Source organism: Vombatus ursinus, unplaced genomic scaffold (genome assembly GCF_900497805.2).
Source record: "Vombatus ursinus unplaced genomic scaffold, bare-nosed wombat genome assembly UNPS02005264.1, whole genome shotgun sequence".
Lineage (NCBI taxonomy): Eukaryota > Metazoa > Chordata > Mammalia > Diprotodontia > Vombatidae > Vombatus > Vombatus ursinus.
In genome coordinates, this window is record NW_020945042.1 from 3,034,516 (window position 1) to 3,048,678 (window position 14,163).

Sequence of the window (14,163 nt, forward strand, 5' to 3'; positions counted from 1 at the left end):
GCATTATCAGAATTTCTGTGCCCGTTTGATCTCTTCTACTCGATTTTAAGCTGCCTGGGGGCAGGCACCATGTCTTAGCATAGAATCCTAGGTCCAGGGCAGAGGGGTCAAACACATGGCCCAGTAAATCTTGCAACACTCCAGAGTTCAGCCTGAATCAGATTAAAATGTAATTGGGAAACGCTTAACAGAATAAATACAAATACAATAGAAAATAGATAATGTTCATATATGGGTTTTTAAGTCAATATGTGGCCTACAAGATTCTTATGAACTATTTAATGGCCTCCATTTCTATTTGAGTTAAACACCACTGGTCTATAGTAAGGAAGGAACTCAGAGGCAATCTACCTAACCCTCTCATCTTACAAAGAAATTGAAGCCTAAGGAGGACAAGTGACTTCCCCAAGGTCACAGGGCTGGTGAACATCAGAGGCAGGATTTGAACCCAGGTCCTGAGCCACTGCTTCCCTGAGGCATTCATTTTCATATCCCTCATAGTACCCACTGCAGTGCTTCCTGCATAAAGAACACTCAGTTATTTGCTGAATGGATAAGCTGTCAATGCAACAGTAGTCATCAAAAAGTCAATTAAAGGGACAAAGAAAAGTGGGCCAGAATTGACTCTTCAATATGGTGGCTGTCCCTCAGCTCCCACAATAAAACTGTATTCTGTTACTTTTTCCTACAATGAAGTTCTGTACTGATGTACTGTCTTACTGTTTTTATATATTAAAAATATCCCAACAGAATATCCACATGCATCATCTGCAGATGGATGCATCTTTTCTTGCCAAGCTGCACAAATTACGTAATTTCTAAGTGATCAGCAATACATATGACAGAAGTCGAAAAACAGAGCTGTCCTGAAGCACATGTTGTCTTTAGTAATTCTACTTTATTGCTGAGTGAGCAAAAACACCTCTGAATTAAAAACATCTACATGATAATTCAGAAAGAAGGAAAAAGAGAAAAATTAGTCACCAGCATGAGAAAGCACTACCTTAGCAGCGATGTTTAACAAACTATAACCTTGTATTTTAAACTAAGTCTCCATGTTTCCCATGATGTAATCTCAATATACTGGAATTATCCTGGTAAATTTCTTTCACCTTAAAGCCACAAGCATATATGTGAATATTTTTAACCCACAGTTCAGGAAGGCAATACTAAACAACATTTGACAACACTAAATTATCACAAATAAAAGTCCTTCCTTCTAACATGGGTAAAAATCTAGGCTATTTTAGTCTAGGTACTGCTCAAAGCATAGAGGCATTTATGTATCAGTCCTCATTTCAAATGCCACCCATATCAGCAGTACATAAAGGTATTACAAACCAATGGCTATTCAGAAACTTATCTGGAAAGAGTTGTTGGTCTCCTCTAAACAAAACCACAGAGAGCAGGTCATCTCAAACAAGAGCATAGTTACAAAATGTGAATGCACGATGAACTTGCTTTTGAAGTTGTGAGATGATTATGATCGGGCATGGTTACAATAGTTAGGAACAAAAGCAATGTAAAGTTGCATTATTTCTTTGCCTGTTTAGAAAAAGAAAACTAGAATTCCTGGCTATGTGCTCACAACAAAAGACTTTCCATCAAGTGTAAATCTGATAACACTGCACTCTCAATTAAATGGGTTGTGCATCTGAGAATTATATTTCCTGGATTTTCAGGGCTAAAACAAGAACAGCAGAAAAAAAATTGGCATTCCAAAATAAACCCATTATCCTAGGCCTGCTATTTGTTGTTCTGTCGCTTCAGTTGTGTCTGACTCTTCATGACTCCATTTGGGGCTTCCTTGGCAAAGATACTGGAGCAGTTTGCCATTTCCTTCTGCAATTTTACAGATGAGGAAACAGAGGTAAAGAGGGTAAAGTGGCTTGCCCAGGGTCACACCGCTAGTAAGTGTCTGAGGCTGGATTTGAACTCATGAGGATAAGTCTTCCTGACTTCAGGTTTTGCACTCTGTGCATAATGGCACTACCTAGCTGCCCTGTGCTGCTATTTCAAGATGGCAGAATAAAAGTTTTTGCAAAGATTCATGTATGATTTGGATTTACTGATCTGGTAAGTCCATTCTAACTCTTGAGATACTGTGAGAAATGATTTGCATCCAACTCCACCTTAGTGCAGACCCTTATCACCCTAGACTACAGCAGTAGCCTTCTAGCTGGTCTCCCTGCCTCAAGTCTCTCCACTGAGGTCCATCCCACCACACAGCTGGCAGAGTGATTTTCCTTAAGCACAAATCTAATCTCGTCATTTCCTTCCTCCACAAACTCCAATGGCTTCCTATTACCTCTAGGATAAAATATAAAATTCTGTGTGTTTTTAAAAACCTTTTACAACCTCACTTCAACTGATCTTTCCAGCCTCATTATATACTGCTCTGCTTCCTGAACCCTCTGGTCCTGATACTAGCCTTCTCTAACTCTCCACTCCACCTACCATCTCCATGTCTTTGCACCAATAGTTTCCCATGTCTAGAATGCACTCCTTCATCATCTTTAACTCTTAGAATTCCTGGGGCACCACTTCATTCAAGAGACTTTTTCTGATGTCCACTTCTTAGTGATCTCTTGTGGATAGTCTGCATGTATTTTTCAGTGAATATGATGAATCCCAATAGAACAAAAGCTCTTTGAGAGCCAGAGTTTATTGTTTCCCTTTTTTGTATTTGTATCCCCAGGGCCAAGAAATACCACATGCACACACACCAGCACGTATGTTTGTACAGTTTTGTCTTAAAAGCCTTCTTTCACAATTGTAAGAATATATGAATACTTCTCCTTGTCTCCTGCCCTTGAATGGGGGATGTCTTCTCACTTTGTCTACCTCTCCTTGAACTGTGAAAGATGCTACAGAATGTTGTTTATTGACTGGCTGTGACCCCAAATGTTATATAACAAAATTTGTCCTCTGGGAAGTTGAATTCAGCTATTTCCTTAGCATGCTAGTAAATTTCTTTGCATTTAATTTGGCTTTCCTGTATTTGAACTGCAGTCACTGGGCCCCCACTGAGGGTCTGACTCTCTTAAGAAGTTATATTCCTTTTGGTTGACAGAATTTCCTGCAATTTGGTGTCAGAAATGGGGTAACTGAGACTCTCTCTGAGCTAGTGAAATGATTAGACACCTGGGATAGCTGGAGCACACATAAGGCAAACATTTTGCCTATGTTAATCTCCTCAAGGTGGTGTGTATATTCTCCTACTCATTGGACATGAATCATTTTCCTCAAATTTCTTTTGTCTGAAGGAGAGCAAAGTGAAACACATATAAAAAGTGATCGAGGCTTCTGGAGTTCTCAGCCCATAGATGGTAAGAGGGTAGGACAACTGGTCAGAAGTAAATTACTTGGTTCCCTTTGCTGGCATTGACTGCAGGACTCTATTGCATTGCCCATACTCAGATCCAGGTTACAGTGAGGAGGAGCACTAACACATTAGAGCCTGTGGCCACAAAGTCATAGTTCCAAGGCAAAAAAGAATAATTATGGTCACTCATACACCAGAGCACAGGCCAGGAGAGTAGTAAACACACCTCTCCTTAGATCATGCCACCTTGGAAGAAATGAAAGCTTACAGACCCCTAGAACTAGCTCTGAAAACTGCTGCACAAAAACCTAAAGCTTGGGACAGTGCTCCCTCCACCCCAGGAGCAGAGCCCAACTTTAATATGAAGTTGAAAGTCAAGAAATAAGCTGGAAAAATGAGCAAACAATAAAAAAGATTCTGGCTATAGAAATTTACTACTGTGATGGGGAAGATCAAAACACAAACTCAGACTGGTACATCAAAAGCCTCCAAGAAAAATGTGAATTGGTCTCAGGCCACGGAAGAGTTCAAAAAGGATTTTAAAAATTAAATAAGAGAGGTAGAGGGAAAATTGGGAAAAGAAATGAGAGTGATGCAAGAAAATCATGAAAAAAGTCAACAGCTTGGTAAAGGAGGCATAAAAATTCTCCAAAGAGAACTCCTTAAAAAGCAGAATTGACCAAATGAAAAAGGAGATACAAAAACTACTGAAGAAAATAACTCCTTAAAAATTACAATTGGGCAAGTAGAAGCTAATGACTCCATGAGACATCAAGAAGCAATAAAATGAAGTAAGAAGAATGAAAAAATAGAAGAAAATGTGAAATATCTCATTGGAAAAACAACTGACCTGGAAAATAGATCTATGAGAGATAATTTAAGAATTACTGGACTACCTGAAAGCCATGATCAAAAAAAGAGCCTGGATATCATCTTTCAAGAAATTATCAAGGAAAACTGCCCTGATATTCTAGAACTAGAGGATAAAATAGAAATTGAAAGAATCCATTGATCACTTCCTGAAAGAGATCCCAAAATGAAAATTCCCAGGAATATTATAGCCAAATTCCAGAGCTCCCAGGTCAAGGAAAAAATACTGCAAGGAGCCAGAAAAAAAAATGATTCAAATATTGTGGAGCCACAGTCAGGATAATACAAGATTTGGCAGCTTCTACATTAAAGAAGCAGAGGGCTTGGAATATGATACTCCAGAGGGCAAAGGAGCTAGGATTACAACCAAGAATTACCTACCCAGAAGAACTTTGAGGGGGAAAATGCATATTCAATAAAAGAGAAGACTTTCAAACATTTCTGATGAAAAGACCAGAACTAGAGAATCTGACTTCCATACAAGACTCAAGAGAAGCATAAAAGGTAAATAGGAAAGACAAATTATAAATGATTCAATAAAGTTTAACTGTTTACATTCCTACCTGGAAAGGTGATACTTGTAACTGATAAGAACTTTCCCATTATGACAGCGGGCATGGGTGTGAATTGAATATAATGGCTTGATATTTAAAAAAAATAAAAGTAAGAAGTGAGAAAGAGGAATGTACTTGAAGAAAGGGAGAGGTAGAATGGGGTAAATTATCTCATATAAAAGAGGCACAAAAGACCTTTTACAATGGAGGGGAATGTGGGAGAGGTAGATGAGAACACTTGAACCTTACACTCATCAGAATTGGCTCAAAGAGGGAATAACATATATAATATATAACATATAACATATAACATATAACCTTACATGAAAGTAGGAGGGGAAAGGAATAAAAGAAGGGGGATGGGCTGATAGGAGGGCGATTGGGGGAGATGGTGGTCAGAAGCATAACATGTTTGAGGATGGACAGGGTGAAAGGAGAGAGTAGAATAAACAGGGGAAAATTGGATGGAGGGAAATACAGTTAGTAATCAGAGCTGTGAAAAAAGTTTTACAGCAATTTTATTTGATTAAGGCCTCATTTTTCACATATATAGAGGACTGAATAAAATTTATAAAAATAAGCCATCCCCCATTTGAGAAATGGTCAATGGATATGAACAGGCAGTTTTCAGATGAAGTCACCAAAGCTAACTATAGCCATATGAAAAAATACTCTCAATCACTATTATTTAGATAAATGAAAATTAAAACAACTCTGATATACCACCTCACATCTATCAGATTGGCTAATATTACAGAAGAGGAAAATGACAAATGTTGGAGGGGATGTGGGAAAATTGGAACACTAATGTACTGTTGGTGGAGTCATGAACTGATTCAACCATTTTGTAGAGCAATTTGGAACTATCCCCAAAAGGCTACAAAATCACACACATTTGATCCAGTAATACCACTACTAGGTCTGTATCCAAAAGAGATAAAAAATGAAAAGGAAAAGGACCTGTAAGTACAAAAATTTTCATAGCAGCTGTTTTCTGGTGGCAAAGAATTGGAAATTGAGGGGATGCCCATCAATTGGAGAATGTCTGAACAAGTTGTGGCATATGATTGTGATGGAATACCATTGTTGTATAAGAAATGACTAGCAGGATGTTCTCAGAAAAAAAAAACCTGGAAAGATTTACATGAACTACTGCAAAGTGAAGTGAGCAGAACCAGGACAACATTGTACACAGTAACAGCAATATTGTATGATGAAGACTTGTGAATGACTTGGCTATTCTCAGCAATACAATGATCTAAGACAATTCCAAAGGACTTATGATGAAAAATGCTATCCATCTGCAGAAGAAGAACTGATGGAGTCTGAATACAGATTAAAGCATACTTTTTAGACTTTATTTTTCTTTGTTTTGGCTTTTATTTTTTGGTCTGTGTTATCTTTCACAACATGACTAATATGGAAATATGTCTTGCCTGACTGCACATGAATAGCCTATATCAAACTGCTTGCTTTCTCAATGGAGAGAATTTAGAACTCAAAATTAAAAAAAAAACAAATGTTAAAAATTGTTTTTTTACATGTAATCAGGGAAAAAATTAAATACCAAGTAAATAATTTTTAAAAAGTGATGGAAAGGGTACTGATTTAGTTGTTTGTTGGCTATTGCTTTATAAGAAAGCGCCTTCCGTCCTGGGGTCTGTCTTAGTGATAAACTATTGACCAAGGATTGGACCACACATCTTGGGAGCCACACTTCATTCTCAAGATTTCTTTCAAGGAATTTTGTTGCTGTTTAGTAGCTCGGTCATGTCTGACTCTTCATGACCCTGTGGACCATACTATTCATGGTGTTTTCTTGGCAAAGATACTGGAATGGTTTGCCATTTCCTTTTCCACTGGATTGAGGCAAACAGAGATTAAGTGACTTGACCACAATCACATAGTAAGGTCTGAGGTCATATTTGAACTCAGGTCTTCCTGACTCCAGGCCCAGTACTCTATCCACTGAATCACCTAGCTGCCTCCTCTCTTTAGGAAAGTAGACTACAATAGCTGGATGTTGGAACTTCATTCCTTAATGGGAGGGACACTTCTTTTGTCTGAGCAACACCAGAGCTAGGACTAAGACTTCATTCTTAATCCCTTGTTCCTTGAACCTTAGGAAAATCCTTCTCCAGTGAAATGAACAGAAATAGTCATTTGGCTGGGCTGCAAGAATGTATAAATGATGGCCAGTGATTGCCTGACTGAGTGTAGAAGATTGATCTTATCTTGAAGTGAGCATCAGAGCAGACCTGAGGATAGCTCTCCTCATAAAGAGTTCTGGGCAGTCAGTGGTTCCCTCTCAGACCATTAGGGCATGTGGATTACACAGAGAATCCATGGGTGTGTCAGATATCTATGTAAACTCTCCTTCGGTGTTTTGTTTGTTCTGTGTAATGTAAAGTATATTCTGTCAACATTGTCTATATTCTGTGTCTTGGTTAAGTCTGGCTGAACTTTTCTCGTGGTCTGATGAACCAAAAGGGAAAAAAAGGCAAAAAGGAGGAGAACTTTCTTGCCAAAAGTTTCAAAGCTTTCCAAAGATACAATCTCATCTCTGTGTTCCCAAAATTGAAGTGCTTTACTTGAGGAAACAAGAAAATGTCTATAAAGTTTGAAGTTTCAGTTCTAATTGGGGAAAACCAAAGTTGTTTGTTTGTTTGTTTGTTTTTTTGTGAGGCAATGGGGGTTAAGTGACTTGCCCAGGGTTGTCTGAGGTTGGATTTGAACTGAGGTCCTCCTAACTCCAAGGCCAGTGCTCTATCGAAAACCAAAGTTTTGCAATGGATTTGTGATACCTAAGAAAAATGGGCTAACTTGTGAAGGAGAGATTAATGGAGTAAGGAGACTAGGTCTAAAAATGGTGTAAGACATAATTTGGAATCAGAGGTGTAGGCTTGAGAAAGGAACAGTACTGGGGGGAAAAATGGAACATCAAACCAATATGTAAAGAGAAGTAGAATTCAGCAATTTTTAAGGTTCAGTTTGGGGTTAATTGGAGTTGGTAAAAAGAGAGAAGAAAGAAATTAGGGTAAGTTTACTCTGACGTGTTGTAGACTTGAAACTCAATTAAAAGGCAATGAGAAGTATGAAGATGCTCTTACAGGTAAAAAGTTATAAAAATGCAAATCAATTTTGATTAATAAAGGACTTTTTTTTTTTACCCCAACTAGGACAATACAAAGTCTTCATTTTTGCCAGTCAGTGCTTCCTAGTATTTCTTTGAGAAGAGAATTCTTGGTATTGAATTAACAATGAGGAAGAGAATATATCAAGTGCCAGGTGCTGTTAAGCACATTTCAAATATCTTACCTGATCCTTAAAGCAACCCTGGAGGTGGTGCCATTATTATCCCCACTTTACAGTAAAGAAGATTGGGGCTGAGAAAGGTTGAGAGACTTGCCCAGGGTCACTCAGCTACCAGATTTGAACTTAAGTCTTCCTGAGTCCAGGCCCAGCACTCTGTCCAAGTTGGAGAGGTGGGTTGGGGCCAGATTGTGAATGTCTTTAAAAACTAAACAGAGGAGTTTATATTTTATCCAATAGTCAATAAAAACATAATGAAGTTTATTGAGCAGAGGAGTGACCATTACTGACCAGTCTTATGTGGTGTCTCTTCTTGTAACAGCTATGATTATTTTTTCCTAAGAGCAAGAAAAGGGCCTCCCTCATCAGAAGATCCAAGGCTAGTGGCTCTGCTAGAGAGTTTAAGAAGTTCCAAAGTGCTTTGTGCCTTCTTTCTCTAAGTCACATATTTCTACCCCCTAACATCCTGACACAGGTTAGTATTCCACTCTATGTCTTCAAATTCTCTTATTCCCCTTGTAATGATTATCAATCACTTACAATATAATCTAGTTAGTTGAGTGTTACAAAGCATGATACAGGCAGTTAGGTGGCCAGTGGATAAAGCATTTGCCCTGGACTCAGAAGGAAATGATTCCTGCCTCAGGAATATATACATATATTCCATATAATATTCCTTACACATATTAGCTGTGTGACCTTGGGCAAGAAAGTCGACTTCTCTGTCATTTATCAGAAGAGGAACTGAGGCAAATAGGGTTAAGTGATTTGCCCAGGGTCATATAACTAGAAAATCTGAGGCGAGACTTGAACTCAGGAAGATAAGTCTTCCTAACTCCAGGTCTGGCACTCTCTCCACTGTGCCACCCACCTGGCCTGGATTTGGTTAAATACTATGCCCCAAAGAGGTAATATTTTACATCTGGATCACTTGCTGTGTTCCTCTTACTCTCCAAATTTACCTTCATATATATACTGTGTATTAACTCATCTATGTACTCCTTATTTCCCTTAGGAGAATCTATACTTGGCTTCCTCATGGCAGAGATCATTCTTCTTTTTCCTATGCCTAGCACAATTCCTGGCACTTAATATGTTGAATAAATTCAGTTCAATCAAAAAGCATTTATAAGATCTTCCTGTTATTTCCTCTGTATAGGACTGGAAGCTGAATTTCATTGGTAGAGGGACCTCTCTTATGAAGAAATTCTCTCTAATAATGCAGGTTGGCATCTCTGCAATTTATGGTTTTAGAGAGTGGCCCAGCTGAGCCAAACTCAAACAGAAATAGATCCTGCAAGAGGCATATTGACTTAGAAAACCACAAATTAACATTTTAATCTGGTTCAGGTAAATTTGATCCCTCAGGCCTACAACACTAGGAGTTTAAGTGCCTTGTCCAGGTTGTCCATTTGGACTTATCCCACCCCCTCTCCCCATTCTTACCTAGCCCTTAGTCATTGAATAGGTGTTGCCTCAAACAAACTGAGACCCAGGAAAGACCTTGATTTAAAAAGGCCCAGGTCACTCATTGCATCCCAGGCCATCGTGTCTTGACTTTTGTCTTGCCACTTGACTTCCATGACTTTGGAGGAGAGAGGCTGACGACTTTGCTCAGCTCTGCCTCACTTCAATCCGATTCACGCGCAAGTCAAGACACCACCCAGAGATGCTGTTCAAGAAGGAAGGAGGAAGGAGAAAGGAGAGCTACAACAACATGCATACTTACTGTGAGGCTTGTTTAGAGGCAGACGGATGCCCTGAACCAATCAACAAGCAGGTAACAAGTGTAAGTGTTCGAGCTGGTCAAGACTTGTATCATCACAGACGGATCCGAGTCTGTTTAGCCTTGCAGTACTCCCTCCCGGGACCCTGTGCTGCAGGAACACTGGCCATTACTGTTATTACTAATGAACAAACGCCACTCTCACAAACCCTGCCTTGTTTTGACCGGGGGGAGGCGGAGGGGAGGAGGCTTGAGGGTCCCTGCCAGAGGTCCTGGTCATTTCTGACCCTTGGGTTCGTGCCTCTCAGGACTCCAGCTACACTGACCTTGGGCAGAAAGAGCAGAGCCCTGGCTGGCACCAGCTGGAGCCCGGGCAGAGCGGGCAGCGCCAAAGAGAAGTCCAGCAACGCCTCCCCCCTCCCCCCTCCCCCGAGCTCCCCATTTCTTTCCACCTGCTCGAAAGCAATGCGATTCGATCCAGTCTTGGGCAGCCCGGGGTGCGGTGGGGGCGGGGGCCGGACTTCAGAGTCAGCAAGACGTGGGGTCAGGGGAACTTGGATCTAGGGCTGGGAGAGACCTCCGAGGCCATCCAGTGTCACATCTATCCCCCCACCCCTCCCATTTTACAGACGAGTAAACTGAGGCGCAGGGAGGTCAAGTTCCCAGGGCTCCCCTGGGCCTCACTTTCCTCTTCTGAAAAAGGAGAGGGGTCCCTTTTTCTGGAGGTCGCACAGACGGGGGCCGGCGTCTTTCAGGACCCGGGTCGGCACCGCAGCTCAGTCAGAGGCGGACTGAGGACCCAGGAAAGACCCAGGACGAGCGCCCCCAGCTGGGCCAGGAGGAGGGCGGGGGGCTCTTCTCGACGCTCCAGGCAGAAGCCGTCTTTGACCCCTCCCCCGGGGTCTCTTTTCATTCCCCTTGGGGCAACTCACAGCTGCTGCCACGCCCGACTCAAAGGCCTCCAAACCTGCCTGGCCTCCAAAGTCTGAGGAGGGGCGGGGCCTCGTGTGGGAAGAATGGAGGGGGGCGTGGTCTGAGGAGGGGCCCCGCAGCGGGTCTAGGGAGGGGCAGGGCCTAGTGTGGGGGAAGACGAGCGGACTTGTCTGAGGAGGCTGTCTGGGGAGGATGAAGGGAGGGAGTGGGTCTGAGGAGGGGGCGGGGCATGAGCGAGGGGGAGGGGGTTGATTTGGGGAGGGGCGGGGCCTAGTGTGCAGGAGCACTGGGAAGGTTGAGGCGGGACCAGAAGGGAGGGAGGGGCACGATCTATGGAAGGGGCGGGACCTAGGGGAGGACGAGATCTGAGTGGATGAGGACCGGGGCGGAAGGGGTGGGGCCTGAGCTGAGGAGGTGGCTAAGCTGAAGAAGGGGGGACAGAGGCGCCCAAGTCTGAGGAGAGGGAGGGTAGGGCTTGGCGCGTGGAGAAGGGCAGGCTTCACTGGGGGACGCTTACTGTGCCCCTCGTCTTCCCCCCTCAGCCCTCCCCGCCCGCGCCTGCTCCATCACTGAGGGAAACACCACCATTGTCGCAGTCCCTCAGGCCCACGACGTGGGAGCCTTCGTCCCCTCCCCCACCCCAAAATCCAAGGTATTGCCAGGGCCTGTCGATTTCATCTCCACAACGCCCCCAAGTATGACCCCTTCTCTCCTCTTTCTCCGCTCGAGGTAGCTGGCTGGTGCAGTGAATAGAGACCTGCATCTGGAGTCAGGAAGACCCGAGTGCAAATCTATCCTCAGATACCTCTGAGCTGTGTGTCACTGGGCAAGTCACTGAACCTCTGACCCTCTTTCCCCATCCGTAAAATATGGGAACAGAATGAGATTCCTGTAAAGATCTTTGCAGACCTTACACCTCTGTATGACACTGCCACTGTGGTGAAGGGGAAGAGAACTGGCATTTTAATTAAGCACCTACTACGTGCCAGGCACTGTGCTTAGCATTTTATAGATAATATCTCGTGAGATGCAGGTCTCATCACCTCATGCATGTCTGGATCATTACAGCAGCCTGTTGGATGATCTCCTCGCCTCCACCAGCTGCCAAAGTGATGTTGAGGGAGGGTCGGATCATGTCAGCCCCGTTGCCCCTACTCAGTAAACTCCAGGAGCTCCCTGTCACCTCTAGGATCCAATATAAACTCTTCTATTTGGTACTCAAAGCCCTTCACCTTTACTCACTCCTTCCCCGTGTACTCTCCAGCCAGTGACAGTGGCCTCCTGGCTGCTCATTGTGGAAGACCCTCTATCTCCTGACTGGGTATGTTTGCTGGCTGCCCCCCCCCCCCCAATGCCTGGAATGCTCCCCCTCCTCATTCTCTGCCTCCTGGCTTTCCTTTACAGGACACCTTTCTCAGTCCTTAATGTTATTGCCTTTTCTGGATTGGTTATTTCCAATTTATGCTGTGTATAGCATGCTTGTACATAGTTTACATAGCTTATTTGCATGAGCTCCTTGAGGTCAGGAACTAAAGTTTTTGCCTTCCTTTGTATCCCCAGTGCTTAGCGCATTGACCAGAACAGAGCAAGCGTTTAGTAAATGCTTACTATTGTCTGAGATTAAGAAAGACTGGACTTTGTCGGTGAGGGAAACAGAATGGGGGGGTGGATTAAACAGTGTAGTGGGTTGTCTAGTGGAAGGGGGAGGAGGTGGGCAGGGTCTGTTGGGGTAGGGTTTGACTTGGAAGGAGAAGCAGTAATGTGATCTACGGAAGGCAGCTCAGTCTGAGGAGGGAGGGCCTTGGGGCTTAACATGGAAACAAGGGATCATCTAGTCTGGGGAATAAAACCGGGGTAGGAGCGGGGATGGGAAGAGGTAAATGAGGAAGAAAGGCCAGGCCTGAAGGAGGAGGAGTGGATATACCCGAGGAACTAGCTAGGAGGACCCAGCCTTGATATCAGGGGTTTGAGGGAGCTAGGGGCAGTTAGTGAGGCAGTAAGCACAGTGGTTAGACTAATAAACAATTTTGACTAATGTGATTGGCTTGTAAAAGAATGAGTTTTGGTGAGGCAAGTTGGGATGGTCAGAGAGTTATATAGGGGTTGGAGGAAGGGTATTACCTAAGAGAGATGAGAAAAAGATGGCCAGAGAGCTGTGATTAAGGGAAAGAAAAAGATTTTAAAATTAAGACTTTTTTGAGTCTTATCCCAAATTGAGATAAAAAGTCTGAAAATGGAGATTTAGGGAAGAGCGTTAGGGAGTTGCCTGTGAGATAGGTAAGCTTCAGGGGATACAGGAAGTGTATGAAGGTATATGGAGAATTATTTGAAATCAGTATAAAGGATTATCTCCTAAGGAAGCATAGGGAATCTGGGAGAGGAGAGAGGCTAAGAGACTCTGGGAGAAAGGATATAGGACAGATCAGAGAAAGAAATGTGAAAAACAACTTCATCAATAAATAGGGATTTAAGTAAGGATTAGAAAGCACTATCTAACCTTAACAGGAAGAAGGAGAATAAAGCACAACTCTAGGCAAGAGGAGAGGGTATCAAAATGTGACAAAGTTAAGGAGCACATCTGGCTAAACAAGGAGGGGAAAGAGTAATATATTATAAATATGTTGTTATATGTAATTATATGTTATATTTATATATTATATGTAGTTATATGTAATATATTTGTAATATATTATTATTTTATATAGTAACATAATATTAATGTGTCGACCTTAAAGTTTGGTTAAAAGGGGCAAACAAGTTAGTGATATATATATATCACCTTCTCTTATCTTATTGTAAATATAATAAGAGAAGTGTCAGAGTGTTGGTTGAAGTTACAGTCCCAGGATATCTATGTTTCCCCTACATAGCATATGTCCATAAAATACCAAGATAAGAAAAGTCCCATTATTTGAAACAATGTTCAGCCCCAGGCATCACATCCTTAGTGGTCACAAACAGAAGAATGATCCTAGTCACCTTCATCTGGTCCTGTAGTTGTTGACACAGGAAGGAGCATTCTGGGTTTACTCAGAGAGCAGAGCAAAGCATGTCTGTCATGTCAGAGTGCTTCTTCTGGTTGATTAGTTCAGGCTTTGGCCTTTATTAGGGTTCAAATAATCTTAAATGATTATCAAATAGCTCATTTGATATAATGCTTTCACTTCTGCAAAGGACCTTCTTTAAAATAACTTCTGGAGATTGTTGTAAAATGTTATTCCCATTCTGCAGATGAGAAAACTGAGCCACAGAGAGGTTAAGTACTTGTCCATGTTCACATAGGTAAGTGTGGAACTAAGAAATGGACTAACACCTGTGCCTGCCCTGCCCTTGCTGCTCTTAGATAAGCAGCTCTGCAGGGTACTCCCTGAGGGGACCAGGCTCCTCATCTTCACCTTGCCCATTTTCCACACTGCTAATACACAGGAATCCTTTTTCTGTCT

The 14,163-nt window shown here is 42.4% G+C and overlaps 1 pseudogene; it reads right to left on the reverse strand.

The window, feature by feature from the left end:
- Positions 1 to 10,706, reverse strand: part of LOC114030777 — a 53,456-nt pseudogene extending 42,750 nt beyond the window's left edge.
- Between the last annotated feature and the right edge of the window lie 3,457 nt (positions 10,707 to 14,163).